Source organism: Podarcis cretensis (genome assembly GCF_951804945.1).
Source record: "Podarcis cretensis genome assembly, chromosome: 8".
NCBI lineage: Eukaryota > Metazoa > Chordata > Lepidosauria > Squamata > Lacertidae > Podarcis > Podarcis cretensis.
This window is the reverse complement of record NC_137177.1, coordinates 25,524,064-25,536,149: the sequence shown is the minus strand read 5'-3', so window position 1 is coordinate 25,536,149 and position 12,086 is coordinate 25,524,064.

The window sequence follows — 12,086 nt, the reverse complement described above, 5'->3', positions numbered from 1 at the left end:
AGGAGTCATATTAATGCAAATGGGAATGAGTGCAGTTCACTTCCCAGGAAGGGCTGGGTGAGACCCTTGCCTGAAACCTTGGAAAGCTGTTGCCAGTCAGTGTGGACTATACCAAACTACACAGACCCAATGGTCCAACTCTGTGTTCCTACAGCGCTGCAGCTAAAGATGATAATAATAAACCTTCTTTTTTTTAAAAAAAAGGCACCAGTCGAATAGTTAGCAATGCATGCATATTTCAGACATATGCAATATTTTCATATTTTCAGACATTTGCATGCATATGCAAACAGTGTTGGAGAACTGAGCACACTCATCTCTGCTTCCAGAAAGAAACTGGGTATATTTAGCCTGAAGAAGAGAAGACTGGGTAGGGGCTAGGGTGGAACATGTGGTAATAATATTTTATAATAATAATAATAATAATAATAATAATAATAATAATAATAATAATAATATATTATTTATATCCTGCCCATCTGGCTGGGTTTCCCCAGCCACTCTGAGTGGTTCCCAACAGATTAATGTTTGATGCTTTATCACTTTATTTTTAATAATAATAATAAACACCTTCCTAAACAGGGCTGCCTTCAGATGTCTTCTAAAAGTCAGGTAGTTGTTTATTTCCTTGACATCTGATGGGAGGGCATTCCACAGGGCGGGTGCCACTACCGAGAAGGTCTTCTGCCTGGTTCCCTGTAACCTCACTTCTCGTGGTGAGGGAACCATCAGAAGGCCCTCGGCGCTGGACCTGTGTCTGGGCTGAATGGTGGGGGTGAAGATGCTCCTTCAGGTGTACTGGGCCGAGGCCGTTTAGGGCTTTAAAGGTCAGCACCAACACTGAGTTGTGCTCAGAAACACACTCGGTAGCGTTCCTCAAACACCTGAAAGGCTGTCACACAAGTCTGGGCCCTCTTCTATGATAAGCAAGACTGGACTGTATGGCGTCAATTCAGGGGAGGGTGGATTTCAGCTGGACTATTGGAGAAGCTTCGTGATGTTGAGAGATGCTGCTTTGGAACACAGTGGAATTGGTTGCCTTGGAGGAGCAGTAGACTGGAGGTCTTCAAGCAGAGGATGTCTAGCCACCCACCAGGGATGCTTGGTCTCCGGCTTTCTGGCATCAAGCGGGGCTTTAGATGACCTACAGGACCCCCTCCCAAACTTCCTTTGTTGTGGGTGAGCTCTGGCAGTAATAGGCAGCTGGCTAGAAGAGACCCTGCCTAAATTTCCCAGAATGCCCTGCTACATCAGGGATATTGTGGCAAATTAACAGCCCTGTTGCTTGGCAGTGATTGGAGAGCTGCCTATATACCGTATTTTTCCATGTATAAGACTAGGGTTGTTTTTTTTTAACCAAAAAATTAGGTTTTGGGGCTTGTCTTATACATGGGTAGTGCTGAAGGGTGTTTTCTTAATTTGGAGTCCCCAAAAATAGTCTTATACATGGAAGCATCTTATAGACATAAAAATACGGGGGGGAGGGTGTGTGTGTGTAGGGGTGTGGGCTGTCAGTGGCAGCCCTTTCTGGGGTTTTGAGGAGGCCTGGCAATTGCCTGAGGGTGCTGCATGCTGGCACCAGGCTTGGCTGCTAATGCACATTTTTGAAAACCTTTTTTTAAAGGACATTCTCCCTCCCAAACATGCCCCAGAGCAAAAATGGAGACAGTGATCTCCCAGGGACAAGTACTGGAAACCAAGGATCGTATCTATGAAATAGGAGACGGCTGGAATATGTGGCCTGGCTGTCATTTCTGTTCCATCCCAGTGATAACGAAGGCAGCAGACATTGGGCAGTCAGCTCCCTTCCAAAAGCCAAAGTCCTTGATGCTGAGCTACAAATAGCCGCAGAACAGATGTGCAAAGCAGCAGCCAGTTAGTGTGGCCTGAATGTAAGAGGGGCTTTGCGGAGGCTTAACAGCTTATGGAAGCTGCTCCTCGCCACATCATTCCACCGGGGGCTGATCTCCCTCCCTGCCCTTCACAGGGTAGTATATTCAGGGCTCCCATTCAGTCTTCTGGGTGAATTTCTGATGACAAGGGGTCACCAAGCATCTGGGACTGGCTTGCAGGGTAAAAGAATGGATGGATCCAGACCACGTACAGTAGCTTATCAAGGAATAATGATTCCTGGCAATAGGAAACACAGGAGCTTGCAGTTTAAGCTAAAGTCTGCTAGAGGTCTCAGTTGATCTTTACAGGACAAAGGTGCCTTCAGATTCCAGACAGTGTTTTGCAAGGGGTAGGGTGAGATTCAACTTTAGGCTTGTGCCTAAAGCACTCTGCTGCCCTAGCCTAGCAAATCTAAGGTGTTCACCAATGCTAGCCCTACTCAGAGAAGACCCACTGAAGGTAATGGCCAGGACTAGCTTAGGTTCATTAGTTTCAGTGTGTCTACTCTGAGTAGGGGTTAATTTGCGGTAGCTCCTACTTTAGCAACAACAACCCCAAAATGGGCTACTTGCAGTTTGGAAAGTGATGGGGAGAAATGAAAAGTCTGGGGTGAATGAACGACAAGCAGGAAAATATGTAAACACCCTGCAAGCAAATCAGGATGAACAATGAATTGTTGTATAACCGCCCTGTAAATAAACAATAGTTCAACTACAGCATAAGCTTTGTGCAAGCAAATGAGGATGAATGAGGGAAGACTGGGTCATTGGGCAGAACCCTAAGCTGCACCAGCTGTGCTGCTATTAATGAAGGGAAGGGAGAGATGAATTTTGTCTTTATTTCCCTCTTTCTTTCCACAGTCATTAGAGGCATTGGTCACTAGATGGCAGTGTGCACCTCACTAACTAAAAGGCTCCTCAAGAAGAGGAGTTCAGCATTATCTGCAGGGCCCAGAAATAGTCTGGGAGCACCCTAAGTCTGGGGAGGAAGAAAACTAAGATGAGTCTGGAATAGGGGTCTGGATCTGTGACGGCAGTGCTAGAAGAAATTCAGGGTTCCAACCACAGGCTGTTTTGAAAGTTGCTGTTTTGCAACATACACATTTACAAACGAGTCTTGAGTTCCTAAAAGACCAAACCTAATATACAACCAGTTAAAATTAAATGTCGTTAGTGCAATAGGCAGTCAGCTGTTTTTTTAAAAAAAATCAAACATATATTACTGTCCTAGAGCAACGTAAAACCAGTAAAAGCCAAACACTTTTTAAAAAATCATTTAAAAATCAATTTAATGCACAGCCTGAGAAAAATAGTAGACAAAAATAAATCGCACAACACTGATCTATATTTCAGCTGCTAAGCTTCCGAAACATTGATTGCAATCCACCTTAAAATATGTACTGCTTGTTCTTTCTTATATGGGGTGAGCCTAAAGCTGCTTGCTTGGCAATAAGCCCCACTGAATGCATTCATAGGTAATTCTCCCTTTCTTTTTAGTACATAGATTTGTTTGCTGAATGTGTAAAAAAGGGGGGGGGGGCATTTATATCGTGGGGATCTGTGGCTTTAAACAATAGTTTTACTCATTCCCAGGGAAGTGTACAAAGGGATCACTGCGGTATGAGATCTTCTTCAGCAGATTCCGTATAGAATTCCTCTCTAAGCATCACCTGAACTTTGCCCCTGAAGAAGCCTTTGCAAAACATAGCTTGCTACTTACAAGTACAGGACTGCAAGAGCGCCATCTATTAAGTAGCATTATTGGAGACACCTATCTGGACCTTCCCTTCTGCCCTATCACGAAGCAGCTGTTCCCTGTCCTCCATCATCTCTGGCAGGTGCATCCATTTGCCTTGTTCGGGGAGTAGCTAATTATCCCAGGAAGGATTTGACTGCTCAGCGGTGGTGGCCCAGCTTGGATAGAGAGCCCAGCTCATCACCCAGGACATGCTCACGGTCCCTGCAAGCTGTGGCCAGGACATAAACAGCCGTATCGCCTGATCCCAGGCCGCCGCTGTCCCGTGTGTGTGTCTGGCTGATGGGGCCCATCCTGGGCGTGCCGGCTTGGCCCCAGCTGCTTCTAGAGGGATAAGGGAGCCAGGGGGAGATTCCTGGTACTTGCCATCAGGCGAGTTCATCCTCAGAATGCTCCCTTGCCTAGCAAGTAAAGCTCCTTATCAGCCAGGCGCAGCTGCCGCTAATGGAAGAAGAGGATCCTGCAGTTCTGGGGCAACCTGGCTGCCACTTTTTGCAGCTGAAAAGAGCTTCCTGTGCTTTGCCAGGAGATGTTCAAAGGATGGAGCTCTTGGCCACGCTTCGGCGTCTTCTGGGCTTTGCTGGGCTGGAAAACAAAGGGAGCGTCCCCAGGTCATAGGAAAGGCCCTTTTCGCCATTGCATAGGAAGGATACAATGGGACTACAGCGTAGAACGAAAATGACTAAGGCAGTGTACACATAATACCTGTAAAGCACATTTTAAGAACATTCTTTCCCTTGAATAATTATAGGCTCTGTGGTTTGTGAAGGGTTGCTGGTGGGAATTGTAAGTCTGCAATGGGTAAACTACAGGGCCCCAGAATACTTGGAGGGGGAGAATGTGCTTTAAAGGTAGAGTTTGCACATATTGCTGTACAAAAGGAAAGAAATTGAAATGACCTCTAAGTCAATATTGCCCATAGGGTTGATGGGACTATGTAGGGTGGGGGGGTTTAAATAAAAATGGGTGGGCACAAAACACCCTGGGGTCATAGCTGTCAACTTTTCCCTTTTATTGCGAGAAATCCTATTCGGAATAAGGGAATTTCTCTTAAAAAAAGGGAAACGTTGACAGCTATGCCTGGGGTAGAAAATACATTTATGAAGTATAGCACCAAAAAATGGATTAGGAACTTGGAACTAAAGGGCAGAGGCATGTACAGAGTGTACCTTCCTTGCCAAGGAGCAAAGGCACACCATGGGCAAATGCACACATGCATCTGCAGCGCATGGCTTCCTTCAAAGAATCCTGGGAACTGTAGTTTGATAAAGGTGCTGGGAATTGCAGCTCTGTGGAGGAAACTATGGTTCCCAGGATTTTTTTAAAGGGAAGTAATGTGCTTTAAATGTGCATTGAATGAATAGTAAATGTCTGGTGTGGATCTGCCCTCTGCATTTAATAGATGATTCCACAATACAACAGTATTTTCGGACCATGCTGCTTTGTTGCTAAAAAAGAAAAGAAGTCTGCAGCTATCATGATTTTTCTTTTTTAACCTTTTATGATTCCTGGTAATGGTGATTGATGATTAGTAAATATTGATTATAGACTGATATTTCTTAATTTTATTGCATTTACATTCCTAAGAATTTCAGTCGGGGAGGGTAATCCATGACAACTTCCTAACCTTATCAAAGGGTCGTTGAACCCAGAGGTTTGGGAAACCCTGTTCTAAATTACCCTTTAGGCAGACCTGAACCAATGCATGCCAATGATTCAAAACCAGGCACTGCTGCTGTAGAAGATAGAAAGCTTGCAATTGCCAAAGAACAGAAATCCAGTTCAAGGCTACTATCCTAAACACCAATAGGTAGGAAATAGGCCTCACTGAAGACAGAAGGGCTGAATGAACCCACCTAGGATACCCTACACAATAATTTAAAAAGCGAATTTAAACAAACTATATCTTCATGCCCAATATTAAACAGAATGTGTCTTCAACTCATCTGTATTTTGATTAGCGAATGCTGAGCATGCCTCCTCTTTAAATTATGTCAGAGCAATCCTATATATGTCTTCTCAGAAACAACACCCATTGGGCTCATTGGAGCTTACTCCCAGGTAAGTGGGCATAGGATTGCTGTTTGTATTACATAGACCCAGCACTTTTTTTCCTGGGGGGATGCAGGGGTACGCATACCCCTAAACATTTTGTGAATCTAACCTTGGCCTCATTGAGGGGGAGTATTTCAATTTAAGTAGGAAAATGAGAGTACCCCTAAACATTTTTTTTAGGAAAGAAAGCACTGCATAGACCCACAACACCAAAAGCAACAGCTGTTCATCGTCCATCAGAGCCATGAGCGACCACTAATGGTGACAGCCCACAAAATCTTCATGAGTGAGCAGGGATATAAAGGATCAGGCAGTCACTGGAGCATCCTGGACCCAAGTTGATAAGGACATTGCAAATTATTACTTGAACCTGGCCCAGTAGCTTTTGGGCAGTCAGCGCAAGCTTTTGAGCACCCGAGTTATGTGCTGGCTCCGTATCTCGGCTCAGTAGCTAACTGGCAGCCAATGCCATGTTCTTTGGTCCCCGGCCACATGGTCTCTCGCAGTTGCATTCTGCACCATCTGCAACTTCTGAACCGTCCTCAAGAGCAGCCCCACATAAAAGCGCACTGCAACAGCCCCGACAGACAATATCCCATGCTATATTTTTTCTAGAGTTACTGGGGAGGGAAACCTCGGAAGAATTATAATCCTAGCACCTCGTGCTGACAAAATCTTAGCAAGGTTATCTTCAAAAGGCATAAATAGAAACCAGAATGTATCGTGGCCAGGACAGCTATTGAGAAATCAGAAAATGTCTGCAGTAAATAGGGACAGTTACAGTGCGCAGAGTTCCTATAGCAAACCTGCACATGCTCTTTTCAATCTCTCCCAAGCATTCTGATGTCCCGGTCTTTGGCTACTTTCTCTTTACTGCTCTGTCTATTTTAAGATCTACACGCTAACAGCTAAGGACAGCATTCCAGGTGAGGGCAACCCACTGCTTTATTTAAACAGGGTAGCCTTATTTAGAATCCTAATCTTTGTCAGCTAATAAATAAGAGACCTTCCAAGAGGTACGTGTGTTGAACTCAGTTCGCGTTTTAGCCAAATGCCACTAATTCCTAGCATGGACGATTCTGTGCTTCCAACTCCCCATAAAGACTTCCGTAGCTCACACTGTCCCTAACGCTAACCACTCCCAAGGAACTCCCCGTGTGTACGACGCACACTCACGCATGAGCAAAAGCAGCGTTTCTTTGAAAGATCTGAAATCCCATTTAGGAGGCTGTCGTTATGGGAGATCCCACACTGCATGCCAGTCTTTGCCAACTGAAAAGAATCTAGGAAGCACCCAAAGGCCTATCTGAGCCAGCATCCTGTTCTCACAGTGGTCAACCAGATGGGATGCCCACAAGTAGAGCCTAAGCACAACAGCCCTACGATTCCCAGCCACTGGTATTCAGAGGCATATGAAACACTGCATACTCCGTGTAGCATCAGGGCCGGTGCTCCAAGGTTGACAAGGATCACCAAGAACATACATTTAAAAGCACATGGCTCCCTGCTAAGAATCCTGGGAACTGTAGTTTGTTAAGGTTGCGGGGGATTGAAACTGTTAAGTTGTGGGTGAACATATCAGATGACACAGAGATTCTTCAAACAGCTCTTGTTTATTCACAGGCCAGAACAGAACTGAACTGAAGGGTTCGGCCAGCCTGCTTATATAAAGCTCGACTACAATGCAACAGTAGCAACTTTCTGTAACTATCCAATCACTGAACATCATTTTCAATCCCTTATTTGCATATGTGGACCTGAGTGAAAACTATCTACAGTATCCCCCCTGCTGGCCCAGGGTGAGAACTTCAGTACATAACAGAAACTGTCAGGGTAAAACTAGTTGAGCCAGTGTGGTGTAGTGGTTAAGAGCGGTAGACTCGTAATCTGGTGAACCAGGTTCACGTCTCCGCTCCTCCACATGCAGCTGCTGGGTGACCTTGGGCCAGTCACACTTCTTTGAAGTCTCTCAGCCTCACTGCCCTCACAGAGTGTTTGTTGTGGGGGAGGAAGGGAAAGGAGAATGCTAGCTGTTTTGAGTCTCCTTAGGGTAGTGATAAAGCAGGATATCAAATCCAAACTCTTCTTCTTCTTCCCGCCAGGTTTCGCACTCTCTCTCTCTGTATGTGTGTGTGTGGAGTGTGGCAGCTGTGTGCTTTAAATGTACCATGTGGGTGGAGTGCCTTAGCAAAAAGCGCCCTAGACTTTGTGAATTTACCTGGAAGAGACAGCAGGCAAAAAAGGAGCTACGATTCTCAGAGTGCTTTAACGGTCATTCCCTCTTTGCAGGGAATTGCGGGAACTGTAGCTCTGTAAGGGGAATTGGGGGTCTCTTCACACCGCTTAGCACCTTTAAACTACACTTCCCAGGAGCTGGTGAGGGGAGGGGAAGCCACGGCTGTCTAAAGTGGTACAATGCTGTTTTAAATATGCACTGCAGATGGGGCCTTGGGCAGGTTCTCCTTTGAATGAGGACTGATTCGAATTTCTCTCTCCCCTTCCCTGCACCCTTCACTCTGCCATTGAGCTTTGGTGCTTTGAGCAGAGCTTTCAGAGGACTGGGGGAACAACCCTCTGAACTTGCCTGGTACAATATAACCCTGCAGTTCATTGGCCACCAGGAACTTTCTGCTGCTTCAGCTCCGACTGGTTAGTGTCCTGTTGTGCTGACCTGTTGATCAGCAGCTTGGGGGCCACGTGGCGTTTGCGTGCAATCTCTCTCTCTCTGCTGCTGCTGCTGCTCTTCTGTTTGTTTGAGCTGAGTTTGTTATTTTGAGTAAGCCTCCTTCTTTGCCCCATCAGCAGAGCCCCTCGCTGGAGCGCAGTGACTCAGCCAGTTGGAAAATGCATGGGCCGAGCTGATAAGTCTGGGGGCTGCCCCAGCAAGCACAACAGTGCCTGGCTTTGCTTTCGCAAGCTCAGCGCTGTGTATGAGTCCAATGTTCCCTGCGCTGCTTAAAGAGAATAAACCACGGAAAGTGGAGGTGATACTGGCACCCAAGTGTCCTGCATAAACGGAGGGGATCCATAGAACATCTGCTCTGCGTGTAGAAGGTGCCAGGTTTGATCTCTGGTATCTCCCGGCAGGGCTGAGAAAGGTTTTGGGGAGCTTCTGCCAGCTGATGCAGACAATAGCAAACTAGGTAGGCCCATGGTCTGTGACAGCTTCCTACGTTCCTGTTTAAATCAGCTTTTATTTCGGAGTCACGAGGGCTGGAACATTATAGGTAGAGAAGGCCCATGCAACTGAGAGGCAGAGGCAGAGCTCATGCTTTGTTTTTTTTTTTTAAATAATATTTATTACTTTTAAAACTTACAAAAAGGAAAGAGAAGAAAAAGACAAAAAGAAAAACAACAACAGGAAAAGGGAAAAACGATACAATACAATATATAAACAATACAAAACACAACATTAACCTAAACAAAACAAAACAAAAACAATTTAAAAACATACATTGTACCATTTCAGTAGTCTATCTTTCATACCCTTGTTTCATCGACTTCCTCTCACCTCCCTTTTTGTATTCCACTTCTATTAATTGTTTCAGCAATTCCTTTCCATCTTTCTCTATTTTCTGTCATATAAATATCTTAACTTATTTTTACCCTTATTTTCCATTAATACTATAATGCTTATTTATGCTTAACTCCTTAAAACATTTCAACTAAAGCCATAAGATTTCATTCCAACGTTTTTCTAACACTCAGTAATCTTACAATATTTCTATTTCTGAAAATAAACTTTAAAACTTTTTCCAATCTTCTTCCACCATCTCTTCTCCCTGGTCTCGGATACTGCCAGTCATTCATCAATTCCGAATAGTCCATCAACCTGGTGATCTTCTGTCCGAGGCTCTTAACTCTTTTCCAAGTCCCTTCTGTAGGTCTTCTTCATATTTATACATGCACTTTACTTTGTCTTCTACTGATCTTGTTTTTATTTTCCTTCCTTTGATACTGAAGAGCAGATCTCGGGGAAGCTCCAACCTAGCAATGCTTTTATTCCTTCTCGACAGGTCAACCAAATCTCCATGGTTAAATCTAAAATCCATAAGGTATTTCAGGACATGTTTCAAAATTCCTCCAAATCCAAAGGCCCCCACAGCTCCAATCTCCTCATGACCAAAGTCCAAATCCCAAAAGTCAGTAAATCCCTGCATGAAGGGATCTGTCCAACTTTCCTTCTCCAGTCCAGGCAGGGCTCCGATCCTCAAAATCTGACTTTTTCTAAAATCAATCATAAAAGGCCTCAACTTATAGTCCTCAATTTGCCTCTGTAAGGCTGGGGCTCCCACTTGTATTACTTTAGGTTCAACAACAGCAACTTTCTCCTTCGCCATCTCAACAATTTGCCCTGTCAAAGTAGATTCCTGTATCAGATCCTGAATAATTTCTGTATTGATAGCCACTTTTTGTCCCAAGTTAATCACTTTTTGTCCCAAGTTATCAATTTTAGTAGTCATGACATCTGTCTTCTTGTGGAGTTGTTCCAACGAGTGACTTATCTTGCATAATGCAATCACTAAAGCTTCTTCTGTCGACATTCTCAAATAGTCCAAGGTCAATCCCTGATTCCCACAGTCTCTTATCTTGCAGCTGGTTCCCCCAGTTCAGCTCTTATAACAGTTTCAAAAGCTCCCTCTAGAGGGAAACAGTTTCTATTTGTGTCAATCCTTTTAAGCACAGTTCAAACAGTAAATATAGTTTCAATTTTCAGTTACTTTTCCTCCTTTTTAAACGCAGAAGAGGACAATGGAAACAATATATTTCTCTTATTTAGCTAACTGTCAAGATACGTTCTATTCACAGCCAATGAACTTCAAAACATCAATCTTACTGGCAGAACCCTTTCCAGGTTCAGAGCAGTGGTGATTTAATTTTCAACACTCTCTCCTGCAGGCTTGCGCGATCCAAAATTTCCCCCCTCTTCTCCTGCTTCCAAGGGGGGTTTAATAGTTTTAATCAATGGAAGTTTAATCCTTTGCAGAAGACTTTCCAAGACCTTAGCTTGTAGCGTCTTTGCTTCAATCTATTTACAAAAGGGGAAGGCGGACTTCCTGTTTAAAACCTTCCCGTTTCGGTGCCAAATTAAGACATTTATAGATCCAATTTTCCGTTCTACTCACGGGTAGTTGTTTAAAATCGAATTGTCCACAGGAAAAAGTCAGTGCTCTCCGGCAACAGCAATGCCGCTCACCCCACGTCGCTCCGGATCCCCGAAACCGGGTCTCCCCATGAGTAGGGGAGGCGCAAAAGGTGCCAGCCGAATCCCAGGTTCACAGGCTTCTCCCGCCTGCGATTTTTAGTGGGTCTCCGCCTTCGCCATGGCGGCCAGACCCTGTTTCCACGGAGTAAATTCCTCCCAATCAGAGGAATTCCGCCATTGCCAGAGGCGCTAACCCGGAAGTGGGCAGAGCTCATGCTTTGAATGCAGAAGGCTGCATGTTCAGTCTCTGGCACTGCCAGTTGAAATGACCAGGTAGCCACTGGTAGGAAACCTGAAGCATGGTTTGACTATGGAGAGGTGGCATACAAATGCTGGTGAGAATAGCTCAGTGGCAAAGTACTTGCTTTGGACCCAGAAGGTCCTTGGCTCATTCCACAGGATTTCCATCAAAAGGAATCAAACAGCAGGTGAAGGGAGGGGGAAAGAGGCCTGCTGGAGATTGGAGGAGGCGCTGCCAGTCAGAGCAGACAAAACTGGGCTGGATGGAAAGGAGTTTCCTAAGTGCTTACTACATAGGTTCTTGCTGTAACGGAGCTGGGAAACTCCCTGCCTCCAGGAAGCCACCTGAAAGAAGAATGGATTTCATCATACACTTTACCATGCTTGGTTGGGATCTCCAAGAAGCCATGTTGATCCTGCAGAACAAGTACAACACCGTGTGAAGCAATGCCTTCCTTTGGTCCAATTAATCCCCAAGCAGCTGGATGTGAGTTTTGGGATTGCCCAAGATTTTTCTTTGGCCACTGGTGTCGTGTGCAAAAGTCTTCAGAAATTTTAAAGTGCATTAAAAAAACCTGCATTAGCTTTTTTATATATCACATCTATCTATCTATCTATCTATCTATCTATCTATCTATCTATCTATCATCTATCTATCATCTATCTATCTAATCTATCTATCTATCTATCATCTATCTATCTATCATCTATCTATCTATCTATCTATCTATCTATCTATATCTATCTATCTATCATCTATCATCTGTCTATGGATCATAGTCAACATACTCAGAGTAGACTCATTACATTAAGCAACCTGTTGTGGTAGTTCCATCCGTTAATTTCAGTGGGCCTGCTTAGAGTAGGACAAACAATGGATCTCACCCTATATATTTTGGAAAGTTGATTGTCTGATATGCATTGGAAATCTCTGAAG